Source organism: Tetranychus urticae, chromosome 1, assembly GCF_039701765.1.
Source record: "Tetranychus urticae isolate SD_2017Ah chromosome 1, NJAU_TeUrti_SD_1.0, whole genome shotgun sequence".
In the NCBI taxonomy this organism is placed as follows: Eukaryota; Metazoa; Arthropoda; class Arachnida; order Trombidiformes; family Tetranychidae; genus Tetranychus; species Tetranychus urticae.
In genome coordinates, this window is record NC_142958.1 from 8,866,451 (window position 1) to 8,884,739 (window position 18,289).

At 30.1% G+C, this 18,289-nt stretch overlaps 1 protein-coding gene and 1 long non-coding RNA gene across 6 annotated transcripts in view; one reads left to right on the forward strand and one right to left on the reverse strand.

Moving 5' to 3' along the window:
- The first annotated feature begins 3,639 nt into the window (after positions 1–3,639).
- Positions 3,640–18,289, forward strand: part of LOC107365460 (octopamine receptor) — a 33,657-nt gene continuing 19,007 nt past the window's right edge. Inside the window, exon 1 of the mRNA XM_015932968.3 lies at positions 3,640–4,023. The gene's annotated coding sequence lies outside the window, so the exon portion shown is untranslated. The remainder of the gene's footprint in view (positions 4,024–18,289) is intronic.
- Positions 11,572–17,345, reverse strand: LOC107365469 (uncharacterized). 5 transcript variants are annotated; one of them, XR_016201040.1, is made up of 10 exons: positions 16,898–17,345; positions 16,697–16,775; positions 15,436–15,664; positions 15,221–15,374; positions 15,081–15,153; positions 14,671–14,853; positions 14,381–14,593; positions 14,240–14,293; positions 13,851–13,913; positions 11,572–11,898 (listed from the first exon to the last, which is right to left on the reverse strand). It is a non-coding gene; the product is annotated as an uncharacterized LOC107365469 (long non-coding RNA). The 5 variants fall into 5 exon arrangements; XR_016201041.1 differs by lacking the exon at positions 13,851–13,913 and having other exon boundaries at positions 16,664–16,775; XR_016201039.1 differs by having other exon boundaries at positions 11,714–11,898; positions 14,381–14,853; positions 15,436–15,659; positions 16,664–16,775.

Here is an 18,289-nt window from a genome sequence, read left to right on the forward strand (position 1 = left end):
TTCAAAAAACGCATGAACTTTTCCAGCATCCAGAAACAGCAACGACAGGTCCTTTAAATCAGAAATCGAAAAATTAAAAAATTGAACAAAACAGCTACAAACTGTTCTCCTGGCGGTGTTTAGTTTAAAACCAATCTTTCAATAAGAGCCGCTTTTTAACAATAAGAAATGTAATTGTTCCAAGTATGGGTAAGCATACACTTATATTAATTTGAATATACAACGTTATTTCACTGATAATGAAGAAAAATAGCGAAGAAAATATTGATTTCGCCATTCGTTGCATTTCTCATTCTGACGATGATTTGTTTAATTTTGAATATTTTCAGAGTGAATTCGTGTTTGCTACTCACAATGTGAGTTAGTAAAAAAACTTTAAAATCAGTTATGATAATGCGCCCACTTCATCAAAAAACCAAGTTGTCTTCAAAATTCAAATGTTAATTTGATATGAATTTTGAGCTCACCTCGTTTCATAGTTGAGTCGAGATTAAAGAGACGAAACAAGATCGAAGTTAGAAATATAAGTTTAGTCGATTAATTTCAATTATTTTTAGATTACTGAAAAGATAATAAAATGCTGAGCGTTGCAATGTTTTGACAGTCAACTTTAACAATTGTTTGAATAAAGAAAAGAAAAAATTGTTGCATTATTATCAGAAAAATAACGCTTTTCTTCTTCTTCTGTCAATCAACTAGCATTGTTTTTGGCAACAACTTGACGTCAATCAACTATTGTTATTGTTATTATTCCAACATGATGATGATAATGATGAGAATGAAGATTGTACTTAATAACAATAATCATGCAATCAATGGTCAATCAATAAAGCAGAACCAGAAATATTGAACTCAAAACCAATAAGATTAACAATAGACTGGCAAACAAGAAAAGAGACTGATTCAAAGGTGATTATATTCATGGCTAATAATCATGATAATATCATACGATACATCGATATAATGAAAAGGGAGTGTAAATGGAATCCATGAAACTCTTTCATCTTCACCATCAAATGAAACAAAATTTTCAGATTTGGATGGCAAAATGGTTCTTAAAGCCAGTTTCGGGTAAAGATGTTTTCAAACTCCCAGTCAATCCATCCAGTCTCTCAATACATCAAGTAAAAAATGTCCCTGTTTCACCAATCTTTTCAGCAAGCAAATAATAACTAAACGAAAAATTAGAAAAGCAAAATGTTTTTCTGGTTTTCAAAATTTACTAATAAGCCTTGCAGCCATGTTCAAATCTGGATTATCTTATTGATCTCATTAGATTTAGGTTTGGGTTTACACTAAGTAAGACTTATAATCAAGTCATTTTGTTAGGTTGGATCAGCATCGCTTTTGCACGAAGAGTTAAAAAGTTTCACTCAATTTACATGAACTCATCTCAATCGACATCATTGGAAACAAAATCATGAAAATGTAGACAATCCAAGAATTAGGAAAAGGAAAATTTCACAGTCTTTTGCAGGATAATAAACTTTCTTAATTATTCATCAATGATCATCAGTTATCAATAGTTTAAAATTGCGATTCTGCACTTGTCCTTCATCCCTGTTTGAACGTGAATTTCTTGAACGTAAATTGTGATTTAACTGTGAATACTTTTCGCAAATGAAGTTCATGTCTTTCAGACTCGTGCAAACATTTTCTTTGAAATCCTTTCAATCAAAGCAAAATTTTGACCCAGACCAATTTACGATTCAGGTATCGACTTTGAGGCTGAACCACCAACTATTGAAGTGTTTCAAAATCAACGTTAGAAGTTGAATTTGTCTAGATCATGATTGAGCTTATATTGTTGAGTCTGATCGAAACGAAATTAGTTGAATTTTTGTTTGTTGATGTATTAAGATGGTCCAATTAATTTGTCAATGTTGGCATATTAACAGTTCGATTAACCTGTCTTGTTCACTTGAAATGGTCAACATGACAGACCAATAATAATGGTAAACAATAGACTAAAGTCGATGGGTTTTGCTGCTCATAAAGTTAATAAATTCATGATGTTATATGTATTATATGAAAACATGAACTTTAACATCTATCCAAATCTTAATAATGACTAACATTTAGTAAATTGAACAAGATCAACATTTGAAGGTTCAATTTCATCATTTTACTCTTGAATTATTTAAAAATATTGAATGATCGATTGCCATGAATAGCCAATTATCAAGTCAAATGGCATCCCAAAGTTGTCTTGTAATATGCTAATGGTGCTTAATCATGAAAAAAAGATGAAGTCAATTGTAAATTCTTGACATGGAAATACCTGTGGAGAGTAAATTGGCCTTTAAAAATTTAAAGCAACTCAAAGTTACGAGAGAATAAATTTTCAATAAACTTTTTTTACTTCTTCTTCGTTTCTGCTGAACAAGCAAAATTGAAAGTTGGAAAGGTAAAGTTGAGATGATTCGAAAGATGACGATTCTTTGATATTTGTATTTCACCCAGGAGCTATTAAACTATATTCAATAATTTATTGTTAACCTCACAATAGTTTGAAGATGAAACAGACAGAAAAGAGTCTCAACTTGATGATAAAGGGAAAATAAAATTGCGAATGAAAGGCAAGGGAAGAAGATGAAAAATTCATAACTGGAGAGGAAAAAATAATATTAGAATAAATATTTATCTCATTCAACAGGCAATAATAATATTCATTGAGATTATTTTTAGATTTTAGATTTCAATCTATCAAGATGTTCAATAATAATGAACGGAAAAAGTAACAAAATACAAAATCAATTTCCTTCGTCGATAAGATAAACTGCTAATAATTATTGCTTTAAATGTTGACATTGATATGCAACCATTTGATAACATTGTATCATAACATTGTTACCAGTCATATTGAGTTAAATTGAAGCGTCCAATTTATAGCAACTATTAATCAAATATAATATAAAACTTGTGAACAAGATTAAATGGTTAGAGAACCAATAAAAGGTCGAAACAAATGAGCTAAATGTGGACTTGAGTTTTAGGTGCAAAGGAGTTAAACCAACCTCTAATCTTAACAAGATTATCTTTAAACCGTCTTAGGTGGCGAAATTAGAGCTTTCCGAGCCTTCGACTTTCAAGATTAATGGGTCAAAAGCAGGTGAACAAAATGACAAAATAGCAAATCGGCTTTTAAAATTAATATAATCTATCGAAAGGTTTAACACCAAAACCAGTTTGAACAGAGTGGGGGTCAGTTTGGGCACACAAAGGACGTTCATTGGACAAATTGGAAAATTTTTGGATTGGATCTTTTCATTTACCTTTTTGCTAATCACGGATTTTAGTGCAACACTGTTTATGAAAAGCGTGAATTCAATTGGTATTAAATTTCAACCATTTTGTCTTTTTGCTCATTCGCTTTTGTTGTTTCGTCCTTTGCTATTTCAACTTTTGCTTTTTTCAACTTAAACCGCAAATGTAAATCTATTGAAAGGTTTAAAACGAAATCGAGTGATGAGTTTGGGCACACAAGGGTGCTCATTGGACAAGTTGAAAAAGTTGAGTTTTTTGCGCATAACTTTTTCTTCTTTTCGTCATTATTACTATAGCTCATCCTCTTCTCTCCCTCTCTCCTTCTCTCTCCACCGTCTCACAGACTCTCTTTTCATCTACGAATTTTCCTTCAGTTCAACTCTGAATCACTTGAGAAATGGATGTTGTCTGGATAAACCATCTTTAACTGTGTTTTACCACTTATCAACATCTTACCACCAACCATTATCAATAGTCGGTCAACAATTTCACCATCATCATCACCTGAATCATCCTCATCTCTCCTCTGGAGTAACATGATTCAAATTGTGTCTCAACTTTCCTCAGTGTCTCTCAATTAACCAATTCACCAAACAATCCATTTGGAATCAAAACTAAACCTTCTCCGTGCTGTGCTTCAATATCAATCATTTGTTTTCCCAGAATCAAGACAATCAACGGCACTTCAAGTTTCCAAAAACAACTAAATTCACTTGTTAAAGATTAACAATTATGAGATGTACATCAAAATCAAAGGTAATTTCACTTTTTTTCATTCAAATCAATTCCAGTGAAGAGACAAAAAAATGAAACTTGAAACAAAAGACACAACCTTACACAAACCCATTGAATCAATGAGTAAAAAACCTTTTTAAAGTAAAAAATTAGCTAAACAATCAATCAATCAAGTCTCAGTCTAGACCTTTCAATTGTTTAAAAGAATTGAAAACTAAACAATTATCATGTAAATCATGTTAACGAATTTCCTTACAACATTGAAACTTTTCTCGGTTACGCTCAACATTTAATCTGTTTACTTCTTTACTTCAATTAAACAATCAAATTGAGTTCATTCATCAATCTATGCAAATAACAAAGTAACCCTTCACCATCCTCCCACTTATCCCTGAACATCAAGATAAACATCTTAACCAATCAATGGAAAGAAAAGAGTTTCCTCTCAAAGAGTTTCATCGATTGTTTAAAATTATATTAACAAATTGATAAAATGAAAGAAAGTTGATCAAGAACAAAATTTTTCCAGGGAGTGATTCAGGGAGTGTTTCAAGTGTTCACTTCACTTTTTTCATTATCAACAAAGATATTAATTAAATGGTAAAGTGTTTTTGATGGTTAAAGTGATGAAGATGTCGAGTAAAAAGAAAGGTACAAAATTGATTCTTAAGAATGTCAATTTGAATCTAATAAAGACAAACCAAATTGGTTGAAACCTTTTAAGATATTACTCAGTTATAAAGTGACCATTAAATGTTATCAAGCTTTTATTACTCCTCATAATGGGTTAACAAAGAGAGAGTGAAAGGCGAAAAAACAAGGAAAAAGTGAAAGAAAAACGATTGAACAAGAAACATAAAAAAGTGATAACATGAGAACATTGAGAAGAAAAAGAGAGGAGAAAAAAAAAGTTCTGATTCGAGAGAAAAAATGAAACAAGAATCTGTAACCTTCGATGTAAAATGATGTCGATCATTTTCTCTTCTTCTTTCGTATCTTATCCATGGATCTGTTTCGTTGAGACTCTAGAGAGTTGGCAGAATAGTCTGTTCATGATGAACTTTGAGCAAAATGAGAAAACTGATAATAGAATAGAAAATTATTTTCCATGTTATTTCAACCATTTTTATCTCATAACTAAAGGTTATTTTCATCTCTTAACTTGCGGCTATTTTACTGATGACTATATACTTTGTCATCACCATAAGCTTTCAAAATTCATTGTCTAACATCAGAATCTCATGAGAAGAGAAAAAAAGGTAAAAAGTGAAAAGTCGATTTTTTCATGTTGACATGGAAATGTCTTGTTGGTCATGGACATGATTCCAGGAAAAGAAAGTTAAAGTGTCAATTTGTTAATCAATTTTTCCATCAATACTTATTATCCATGACCTATCATGTAACTGAAGGATAATTTTATCCAATTTAATTTGATAAAGAAAAGTTTACTTTTCAAAGTTTTTTGTTCCCATGAAAGTAAACATGAAACAATGAAACTCTTTTTTTTCACCAATTCGTATTTCCATTGAAAGATCAACAATGGTGCAAGAAAAAAGTATGATTTATTAAATTTTGAAACACAATTGACAGGGAATTGTTAATTGAAAAGGAAAATTCAATTTAAAGGGAATTTTTTGTCTCTCTAAAAATTAGTTTTCATTTTATGTGGTTAAAGGCAGAGTAAATAATGTTGCTGAATTGATTAAATTACATCAACAAGGTGAACTTGATTAGGTTCATTTGATTTGTTTTTGGTGTAAATGTTCAATTGATGAACAGCAAGACAGGTTGGAATCGGTAAAATCACTTTACTGTGTTCATTTTGTTTACCTTTCAATGGATTAACTTATGGAAGTAAGAAGATGAAGAAACGACTGAACGAAAAAAGCGATTTATTCATTTTATGTAGCTATTCATTATAATAACTTATCATTATCTTGTTGCTCTTTTCTTTACATGAGAATCATGCTAATCTTGTAAATGGGAAGAAGCAAAATGATTACCATTCATTTCCATGAGCAACAAAAAAAAGGTTCCTTCTAACCTCAAACGTTAACCATTTGTGAATCACCTTTAACTCCTACTCAAAGTGTTTTATCATTATTACAATTATCTTGCGGTTAAGGTTAAGATGTACGGTCCATCAAAAGACGAACACAGTTTTGTCTCCTGTTTATTCAACTCCATTTAACCCAAAACCAAACAGCAAAGTACTTAACCCAAGACAGTAAACTTGAACCCAAGACCACTTAGCCTCTTCCCATTAGACTTCATCTTGTTACCTGCCTCTTACGAGATCAACTTTGCACCCAACTTTTCATTTTCATTATTCACTTATGCAAAGCTTTTCAACTTGCAAACAATTGCCAATTTGGAAATTGAACTTTTCTATTTTTATCCAATCGATTTAACCCTTTCTCAGCCTTGAAAAGTTCATTATGAAACTCAATCGTCAGATTAACGTCATTTTTCCACCTTCTCTGTGTAACCTTTTCCTTTGGCCATTGATTCGGCTAATAATTTTACGATCAACTTTATGTTTAATTACCAACTACTTCTTCTCATTTTAATGACAATTAAAGTGAAAACAATGACTTTTTATTATTAATTTTTTCGATCTTATCCTTCTAATAATTTCATTACAACTGAACAGCTACAGAAAATTTATCTTAACCTGAAAGTAATTGCCAACATAATTGGTTTATTAACAAATGATTACTCAAAGAAAAATGAACTTTACTAAGCCTTGTTATTTCACTTCGCCAGTTTCCCTTGGATTTGCTATCTGAATATATTATGAATGATAAATGATGAGCATAATTAAAAATATTTTCATGAAATAATGCTTAATGTTGGATCGATAAATGTTGCCTTGAATCTTGTTCTTAATTTCATTCCCTGTTTGGATTGGTAAAGTTGAACCGAAAATCGAGATAAAAGTTTAGTTTTTGTTGGTTAAACAATATTTTCATCAACCTGATTCCATCTCATGTCAACTTCAATTCTTGCCCGAGCAAAGTATCACATTATCAATCATGTTTATGATCATTTTGTAACTTTTGATTGATCATTTGATTGGTGAATAAAAAAGACTCCAGCAAAAAGAGACAAAAACCAGAAAAGAATGGAAAACGAGTGGAAAAGTGTATAAAATAGTTTCATCTCTTGGAATTGAACTTATTCAACTTCACCATCTGTATAACTTATAACTCGATCATGTTCATCTTGGAAAAAATCGAAATATGATATTCCAACTTTACCTTTCAAGTTATCTTCTCGATTCATTTTCAGCATCATTTTATCCTTGCAATTGATAATTCAAGCTGAACCCAAAAAAATGTTCACTTGCATTGTGATGATAAGATGAAGAGCTAGAAAAATGTTACTTTGACTAACTGTCACACTTGAGATGATTGATCTTCTCTCTTGTCTCATCTTCTTTAATCACCTTTAGACCAACTTATATCAGCAATTCTCATCATTCCATTGAGCTTGGAATATAAGATGAGATTAGAAGATGAAAAAAATAGAGAAAAGAAGAAAAAACATATTTTCTCTCATCCATTTTAAACCCTTTCTTTTCCAACCCAAATTGCAATGTGACTTGTTAATCCATTGCTTTCCAATATCGTGAAACAATTAACACTAAACTTGAACAATGTTAAATAACTTTTCACAAGCCAAAGCAAACACACACAATAATCCGAAGCAAGAAAAAAAAGTTTAATTCCTTTTCTGATAAAAATAAATCTCAGCCAGTTGATAATCTAAATTCACAAATCAACTGAAAATGAACAACATGGAAAGATATAATGACAAGTTAATCTGATTGAAGGCAACAACCAAATCCTGAGCAAGTGAGGTTTTCCAAGATGAATTTGATGAGAAGAAACAATTTGTAAAGATAAACCTTGGATTGAATCCAGCAAAAGATGATCAAATGAAGAGCAAGAAAAGGAGAAAAAAAGCAAAATTTAGTTTCATGGTGAAAAAAGAAAGGAGTGCGACATGATGAAGTAAAAGACGGATGAAGAAGAAAAGATTTGCCTGGCAAGATTTGGATATGATCACCATCAATATAATCGTTTATCCTTCGATTCCATCATTTCTCATTTTTATTCCAACTCAAACTTTTCATCATCTCCACCAATCACAATCAATATCGCCTTCACCCAGAAGAAAAATGAGAGACGAAACAAACAACAATAGAAACTGATGTTTGTGGGTTTTTTCATGGGTCTCAATGTGTCATAATACCAACCAAATTTTTCTCATCCTTTTCTTTTCCCTCTTCATCTTCAGTTTTTGCAACTTCTTCTTCATCTCGATCTTCTCGTCAACTGAAATGAAAACTTTTACTCTCGAGTTTTACCCTTTCTTTTGCCTTTTCAGTTCTTAAGAACACTTGAGATTCATTTTTTTCTTCATTCACCTCTTACCTTCATCTTCTCATCGTCTAATTGTCTTGCTTTTCTCATGATTAAATTAACTTTCCATATGAGGCGAATGTTGGTGGAAAAAAGAATTCATTGTTTTCTTTCAATTTCGTTACGAAGATAATCGAGATATTATTCTTTCCTTTTTGTTCTCACATTTTTTTTTCTTTGCCCTTTTCTTCCTCTGGTCTCATTCATCATGTTTTTACTGATTGATGTTGAGCTGAATTTCAATTCTTGGTGTGTCTTCCATGATTGATTTGTCCTTTTATTTTCCATTTTCTTCATTTTAACATGAAAAGCTTTTTAATATCAAATGATTATCATTTTGATGTTTAAATTGGATAAGTTGATCTTCTTTTCTTCGAGTTTTTTTATTCCTTGGAAAACTTTCCAAATCATATTTAAATCGTATTGATTCATCATAATCAATCATGATCATCATTTGTTGAAAATATCAAGAAAAATATTTTCACCCAAAATGACGAATTATTATTTTCCAGGAAAAAAGAGACTGAATAACAGACCAATGGTTATCAGCGTGAAAATGAAACATTACTTGAACACTCACCATGAATCCATTATCATCAACTCACCATGAATGGGTTTAATTAAATATTTAATCAATGAAGAAATTAACATTTTCCCTTTGATTGTTTACTCAATTGGTTTGCTTCAATCATTGATCAACATTCATCAAATCGATTGCAATTGAAAAAAATGATTTCCTCGGTTGAAACATGAAACTTGGAAGCTATTATTAAAACTAAAAATGAGTTCAAAGTGATGAACAAGTAAATGATTTCAAGCTTAATAAGCATAATTAACTCAACTATATTTTTGTTCACTTAAAAGGAAACTATCAATTCTGTAAAAAAATTCAATGTTCATTGAGTAAACAAAGTTGTGAGCAAAAATGAAAAGGCTCATGATTGTCAATCAAATTGATACACTTTTGACAAACTATTTTACATTTTTGCTTATAATTCAGATCATTAGTTTTTACAGCTTTCAACTGAACAACCATAAATTTTCAAATCAATAACTTCATTTAGCGAAACAGAAACACAATAAATCGACTAATCAGTTAATTCAGTTTCAACAATTGCTGAAGGTTCTGTATTTAAAGGTGAATAAACGATAACTTCATGAAACTCCAATTTTTGGCTTGAAATCATTTTCGGTTTCAGTCACCTGAAGTAAAAGTCCAACAGCAATAGATTTTGAGATTTTTTCAAATTTGAAGACTTATTGATACTGAGTTTCATTTATAAAAATGGCTGAATTGGAATCTGATTAAAATCTAGTTTCTATCGAAATTTGAGTTTAGACTTTTTTTGCTCTACTTCTTGACTTTTATTCAGTGAAATGAGATCGTAATAAATTTATTATCTCTTACGATTTAAAGCTTTTCATCACCAAATTTAAATCATTTGAAGGCAACTTTAAACACATTCAACTAGCAGTAATTGAGTGTTGAAAATTAGAAACTTTGAAATAACAAGAATAACATTTGACATAATCCTGAGTAGCTAAACATGGAGTCTCAATGGTATTGCCTTTTAAATTACTTTCAAAGATATTATTCTGATCTTCAACTCACTCCAGTTCAACAATACTTTTTAATGAACAAACAACAAAAGTTGAAAGCGTCAAATCTGGAAACACTTGAATTTGATGGAATATTTCAAGTTACTTTTTTTGCATGGAAAATGCAATTTGTAACATTTTTTATTTTCATATTTCAAGCAAACCTTTTTATCGAGTAATTGGGTGAGTTTCATGGAAATTCAAAATTCCCTTTGAATAGTTATCTGTTGGTTATTTGCAAAAATACAAAAGTCAAAGAACAAATTCCAAGTTTCTTTTCACAAAATTGTTCAAAATCTACTTTTTGAATCCAATGTCCAGTCACAATCAAATGTTAACATTGTCCAACTTTTTTCTGCTCGAAACATTGATTTAGAACTCGACTAATTTTTTCATTCCCTTTTCTGACTTATGAATTTCAACTCATAAAATATCAGATTAAAAGTGATCTGATTAACCAACAACCCAAAAACTGGTAAGTGAACATTGAAATTCTGGTAATTCGTTGATCCATTTTCAGTCGATGACAAATGAAACACAAATAATATTTTTTTATAATTTATTATTTCTTTTCCATTCTTTACTCAGCAAGCTTTCCAATTGTTCAGTTCAATTGTTGACTTTATCGAACTTTCAATTCAATTTTTTCTCCCTTTTCAACTTTTCCTTATGAATGTGTAACAAGAGTAAAAATGAAATTGACCAAACATTGAACTGAGTAAAATGAACCATGAATATCTTGTGGTCATCTAAGGTCACTTTGAGTTACTTTTCTTTACCTTTTTTTGCCTTTCTTTTGATAAAAACTAATGATAATGATAATGATGATCAGAAATGCTATTAAATGTTAGAGAAACTCTTTCTCTTCATTCAATCATTCAATTGCACTTTCATCAACATTCTACATTTAACCTGGTTCCACTCTGAGTTTTCATCTTCTCTTCCTATTCCTCTTGTTTCTTTGTCATCTTAAGCTAAAGGCTATTGTCACTTAACACAATCATCTATCATCACCTTTGACAGCTTTTATTTTCTAAATCGTCAGAAAGAAGAAGAAGAATTGATAACGTCAACATGGATTCCATTAACAATTGACCGAAAAGTCAAGTTACTCCATTCACAAGATTAACTCTCACTTTACACTTGATTATAACTCAAGCTTTAATTATAATTCATTCAATTCGATTGATTTGTAACCAGCAAAGTTACAACTAATGGCAAAGGGTTTAAAAGTGTCACTGGAATGGAATCAACATTTAACTATTTAAATGTACTCATTAAGTGTTGATTAATTCCGAAGATGAAAAAAAGATGAAACAATTGAGAGAAAAAAATATTGCGATAAATCAAGAGTTGAGCTTATCGATAAATGATGATGATTCAACATGATGAATAGCGTTGAAATTGAATTAAATTACACTTGAAATTGAAAGTTAATTTCAAGAGTTGAATGAAAACAAGTTTTACTGATGTTTCATTTTCACTCAACTAAGCGTAATTAAATTGATTTCATTTTGACGATCAGATTGATGGCAACATCAAGTGAACATGTTGAGCCATTTATTTTCAATCAACATTGTTTCAATGAGTAAAGGTAAAAGGTTTGGAATGGGAAAAACTTAGAAAAGGTCGAGTTTCGAATGTTGGTTCGAAAGGCTTAAAAAAGGAGGAAAAGATGATGTTAATGAAGATGGGAGTGAAGATGAAAGAGTGGAAAGAGTTACAGTTTAGTTGTCAAAAAGGACAAGCAAGATAATCTTAGCTATTTTTAGTTGCATCCTGAGAGCCTTTAAAAATTAAAGTCACAGGGATGAGTCTTTTGGGTATCGTAAGTCAAATCATTGAACCATTCAGATTGAAAGATGTAAGGCTGAGGAAAGATGGAAAAAGACAAATTTTTAGTTTTCTTGTTGTTTTGAAAAGACAAGACTTCTTTCCATTTAAACTCCCAGTTGGGAGTTTCAAGTCTCATTGGAATCACCGTGTTGATATGAGAATGGAAAAGTTGTGAAGACAAAAAAAGTGATAAACATCTTTTCAGGTAACTCAACTTGTTCATCCTTCATCTTTACCATCGTAATCATCATCATCATCAAGTTGTTAAGTTAAAGCTCGCCTGAGATTCATTTTTGGTTGAGTTAATATTGTGTTGCTTTTGTTTCACATTACAAAATGATTCCTTGGTTTACTCAGTTTATTGCCATAATCGTTGTGTTTAAATATTAATTGTCATCAATCTGTTTTTACAAATGAAAAATGGTAAAACAATTAAACCTTTACCTCAACATGACAAAGTAAAGTCAATAATCGATCGATAATGGATGAAAGACTAGAAAGAAATCGATAAATAATCAGAAAGTTAACTAACATTTTTTGTTCTTCTTAATGTTGAAGTGAAAAACTTGCAAAATTTGCTTCATTTAATCAATTGCTTACAATTGAATGGGTTAATTGGTGAAACTGCATTCCCTAAATTTCAACTGATCGGCCAACCTTTTGAGGCTAAATTTTTGTTTCAACATTGATTCTTGATCAACAGAACTTGTTGTTTACTCAGAGAACCAATATTTATCAATTAATCATAGTTAAATAATTACTATCATAAATTGCGGCCCATAAAATGGTTATAAATCAAGTGTTCATTGAAATGGAAAAGCAAACAGAGAAAAGTCAGATTCCTTAATTAAGCCAACAATAATAATAAACAATTAAATTCCGTAATAAATCCAATCTATTAACAGTTAACATTAATAAATCAACTTTTCATCTAATTTACAAAAGGTTAAAACCTAGGCAAAAAAGGAATCAACAAAATTGCTAATTAATAACAAGTTATCATAACAGAAATCATTAATTAATCTGTAAAATAAACTAAATTAACGAAATTTTCATTCAACAATTTAGTCTAACATGGAGATAATTATGAAAGTAAAATGTTTAATCTTTTACTAATTTGCTTGTAAATCGTTAAGGTTGACTCTAATGGAGACTTTTGATATTCATCAAAACCCAAACAATTGTCATTATTGGAGTAACAAGTTGATTCAAATTGCATTGTTTACCAATTACAATTACTTTTGCGACTCTTACCTAAACTAGGAAAACTTTAATTGATTAAGTAAATCTCAAAGGTCTCATTATGCTAATTGTTACGATCAACAATTGAACAAGAAAACAAGAAGCAACATCTGAAGGCAAACCCTAGGAAAAGTAGAGTCTCTTGCCAATGAAACAAAAGTTGACAAAAAAGAGTTTACTTTTACTTCTGTTTTGCTCTTTGTTTCTTTCCGGTAATAATTTTAATTGTAAACATGTTGTTGAATCAACTGTTCATTTTGTGAATTTGCAAATTTGCAGGGAAAATCTAATTTGCTTGCATTGTCAAAATTGTTGATCGTTAACCTTGCAAACAATGTTTGACTTTTGAATCATTTTTTTAAAAATAAACCTTTCCAGTTTAACAATGTAAACATTAACGATTTCAAAATTAACTCACAGCTGCTAATTATAAACTGAATTGTATTGAGTTCAACTTGAAACCAAACTGAAAAAACTCTGCATCAATCAATGTTAACTAAAAATAATACAATCTTGCCAATAGAGTAAATAATAACAATATTGTGGAGAGTAAACATTGGAAATGCGAGCAACTGAAAGAGTTGGTAACTTAATTTAAATTACAAATTATAATCAATTAAAGATAATAAATTATCTTTGAATTATAATTTGTTGTTCTTCTCTCATTGCAAACTGGAATACGATGGTGCTAATTATGTTAATGATGTTGATAATGATGATGAAAAGTTGAGTTTAGGACTTCACATTGAAATTTGATCTTGAGCGTTTGTTAACTCTTTTTTTCCCTTATTGATGGAGGATGAGTAACTGAAAGAAAGAGTAAACAGAATGATTATAATCTGATGATGTTAAATTTTCATTATCATTTGTACTAGAGGAAAATGGGATGAAAGAGAGAAAAAAATTGTTGAGAAAATGTTGATATTTAATCTGAAAATGATGATCCATAATTTTGTTTATGGATCATGCATAATGTCATCAACATGTAAGAAAATAATGTTTGTTAGATTAACGATGATGAAGCTCATTTAGTTGAGAACATTTAACTTTATAAGAGAAAGTAAGATGATGATAATTAATTTCAATTCAATCAGCATTTCTCAACAATATTATAATATCATCATGATAATCACCATTTTATCCAATCAATCAATGTGTCACTTAGTCCATTTTTGTCATGTTTTGTGCTATTGGGTAAAGAAGAAGAAAAAGGAGAATGAAAAATGTGATGATAAAATTCATGTTGATTTAAATCATCAAAAACATGCACTTACATGCACAGTGAGTTCACCATTTGATGGGAAACTTTAAGCTCATTTGTAATCCGAACTTTATTACGCACTTGGTAAGCTTTACCACGTTGTCTGGTTGTTTTTTACTGCTTGTTTACTTATAAACATGATGAGACGAATGAATAACGAAAGTGTCACTGTTTGCTGGATAATACTTTTACAATTATTGATTGGGGAACACCTAAAACCAGGAAACTGTCAATTGGAGATACAATGAAAAATTGAAAAGGAAACTGAAACTGAATAAAATATCTCACAATGAGCCAACAGACAATGTTTCAAAGTTGACCTTGAGAAATGGTAAGCTGTTCAGATGATCTTTTACACTGTCACTTGTTTCCATATCAATTCATTATTCACACGAATCAATGTCAATTGAAGGCTTCCATCAGGTCAAACAAATCTGAACACATCTTGGAATTGAAAAGCCAAATATAACTAGAGTGCCAGAAAATCTGAGAAACAAACAGAAGAGAAAAAAAGATTGATATCAAAGTATGAACAAATAACACAGTTTTTGTGAGTGTAAATAACTCTATCTGATAAGCTGGTTAATCTGGTTAAGCTGGTAACGAAAGTCTAACGTAAGACCAAAGTTGAGATATTCAATGACTATTAGGTATTTACAGGTTAAAGTGAATAGTATAAATAACTGTTTGGTTAAACTTATCTGTATACTTACTGGATTTCATGGGACAGCTTAACTCCAGATTGTTGGAAGCCAAATGTGACATCAGAAGCAGATTATTGATAAACTGGAGGACAAATTGGTTACATAATTAGTTTACGGTTGAGGTTGCAAAGTTAATCTATGCTTCTTACATGGGATTAAATAAATTCTATTATCAATAGAATCATGAGTTAAGACGAGTTGATTATTCTTTTTGGCGCGCTCCATTTTTCACCAGTAAATTTATGAGTTTATTCAACCAGATTTGTCTGCTCCATCCCTGGAATCCATGATAGTGATGGTAATCTAATCAAAAGAAAAGGTGTGAATTAGAGCAAATATGATAAAAGTTATGCAACCAATATACCTTAAGAAACAATTTTGTAGCAAACCAGATTATTAGGTCTGAAAGTATATTTTCCTCTTCCTTTGCTCCTTATATTACAATCTTTCAATATATTTTGTTGTTGCCATGATTATTGAATATTCACTACATCAGAATGTTAAAATTTTTATCAACAAGATACAATGAAAATGGTTCTCAGGTTTTCAATTGTGAGTTACGCCTCAAGGCTTTATCATTCGCCATTTCTTTACTTTGATTGAATAGAGAGAAAAATATAGTGAATTGAAGGAAGAAGAAGATGATAAAGATGAAGAGGATGAAGAATGAAATAAATAAAGAATAAGAGTGGAAAAGAATGAAAATAAAAAGAATAATATGTACATAAATTGAAAGTTTTTTTTCAACTTATTCTAATATTTATCCCAAGTACATCAAAATTTATGAGTGAAAGTATTAGTGAAAAGATGAAGATACACTAGAGTACTTCATAACTTGGTAGAATTTCGTGTTGGCGCCACCTATTGGATTGACCATTTTAAAACCATTTTTGTTCAATTATTTAATTATTTTGATGCGAATATCTTAAAATTTAGTCAAAAAAGTTGAATTGGCATGTAAACTTTACTGGAAAATGGGTTTCCTGCAGAATTAATCAGCCTAATCTCCTAATAACTAAAGGTCTTTTTTGTCTATCCAGCTCTTGACTCTCATAAAGACGCGAAAATGTTCTTTTCTATTGAATAATCAAATTATCGTGTTTTTGACTTATTCTGATTTATTTGACAAGAAATTTTTACTTATTCTAGTAAATTTGACTCGCTAATTCAACTTTTTGTAATAAAATTTGAGTAATTTTGGTTGAAACAATTAAAAAACCCCTTTAAATGGTTAAATCCAATAGGTGGCGCCAACACGAAATTCTACCAAGTTATGAAGTACTCTAGTGTAAATACTAAATACAATATCTAAATATATTATATTCACATTGTGACATTTGTTAGACTTGTTTTCAAAATTCTTAGAGGAAGAAATTCAGAAATATTAGCTGAGAAAAATGAAATGGAAATGACAAGATTTAAAAATAAAATCTTCTTTTCTCCTTTTTTTTCTTATACTCTTCTTCTTTCTTCATCATATTCTTCAAAATCATCATTACACACTTTGATTTGAACATTCAACATATCAAAATCATGTTGTGAGGATGAATTTGAAGATAAAAGACAAGTCACAATCAAACTATATGAGAAACCTGTTGAAGTAAATAGTGATGATGAGTCAATACCAAGGTGTTATATTAAATTCCAAGATTGCCAAAACACATGAATTTCAAGGCATTGGATAAACGAAAACACATATTTCAACTGAAAAAGAAGGAAAACGAGGTGATATTACGAATTACTAGCAATACGTTATTAGTAATAACAAATAAATTATTAAATATTTGTTGATAGTTGTTGTACTTATTTTATAATTGATTACTTACTTAGCTTTTACCACTTTCAAACGTTGGACTAGTATTCAAGGCTTTTTTTCATCGATTAATTATTTTTTTTCTATCAGCAATCAAGAGTGGCTGAATCGAAAAAGATTGGATTAAACAGCAAATTGAAATTTTAAGATGGATTCACATCAAAGCTTCAAGTCGATGTTAAGAGGAACCAATCCTTAAAATCACAGCACAGAGTGTTAAGTCTTTTGATAAACATTGAATTTTCAGTCAGACAAGTTACTTTGAAACGATTTAAAAACAAATTAATCGGATTAAAGTTAGATCCATAATAATCTCCAAAATTAAAGCGAAACAATTATAAGATAGAGAATCGTAAAAAACATCTTGTTCTTTCAATGGATATCGTATGGCAGTGAAGTACAGCTACAGCCACTCCAATTAACGTTGCTATTAATCCACCAATCCTAACTGTAACGGTAACCTTTTACTGGACAATCAGAGAAGAAAGAAAAATGAAATAGAATTAAAATGATTTTCAATAAATTTAGATGCAAAAATACTTACAGCAGACGAGATGGAAATTTTACCGCGAAAATGATGGAAATGAAGAAATGACTGCAGACTAATTTACACCAATAATGATCAATTTTATCCAAAAATGGAGCACATTTCCAGTCGAGATTCAAAAATTTAACCAGAGAAATAACAAATAAATTGAAATAAATAACAATAAAAATGAAATTAACGGTTAAGACGAAGAAGAGATTAACATCTTAAAAAAAAGTCAGACGATTCACTCTTTAGGGAACGTCTCCTAATTAAGTCTCGGCAAGTAGTACAATAAATGAACGTTAGGCTTACAACTTGAAGCTTGAACATTACATTTGATTGCTAATAATAATCTAGTCTCACCTTTTAAACCAATTGGCTTAAACTTGAAACAATCAACATTATCATCTCCATTAACATGATTGATAAACATTGAATAATTCATGTAAACAGATAATGGAAAAAATAGGAAAGCAGAGAAAAAACGAGAGCAAAAAAAAGAGAAGCCAAACAAAACTAGAAAAGCTATCATCTAAAACATTAATCACAGAGCCATTTCTCAACATTTGATTGTATCTAAATATCATGATAAATCAGATTATAACAAGGTGTAGAGAAGAGAGAAAGAGAAAGAGAGAAAAGAAGAAAAAAAATTCAAAAAAAAAACAAATAATCTTTGAAGATAAACTATGATTAGATGAAAACAGTTAAGGTTTCACTAAGGTTTAAACAATGAAGTCAAGAAAAGGTATCCAGTTGAATAAAGGTAATTGTCATCGTTTGAATTAATTTTGTCCTCTTTTCACTCTCAAAATTCAAATCGAACATTCAACTCACCAAAGGTCATTCAAGAATGAAAATGACCTTTAAATCCAA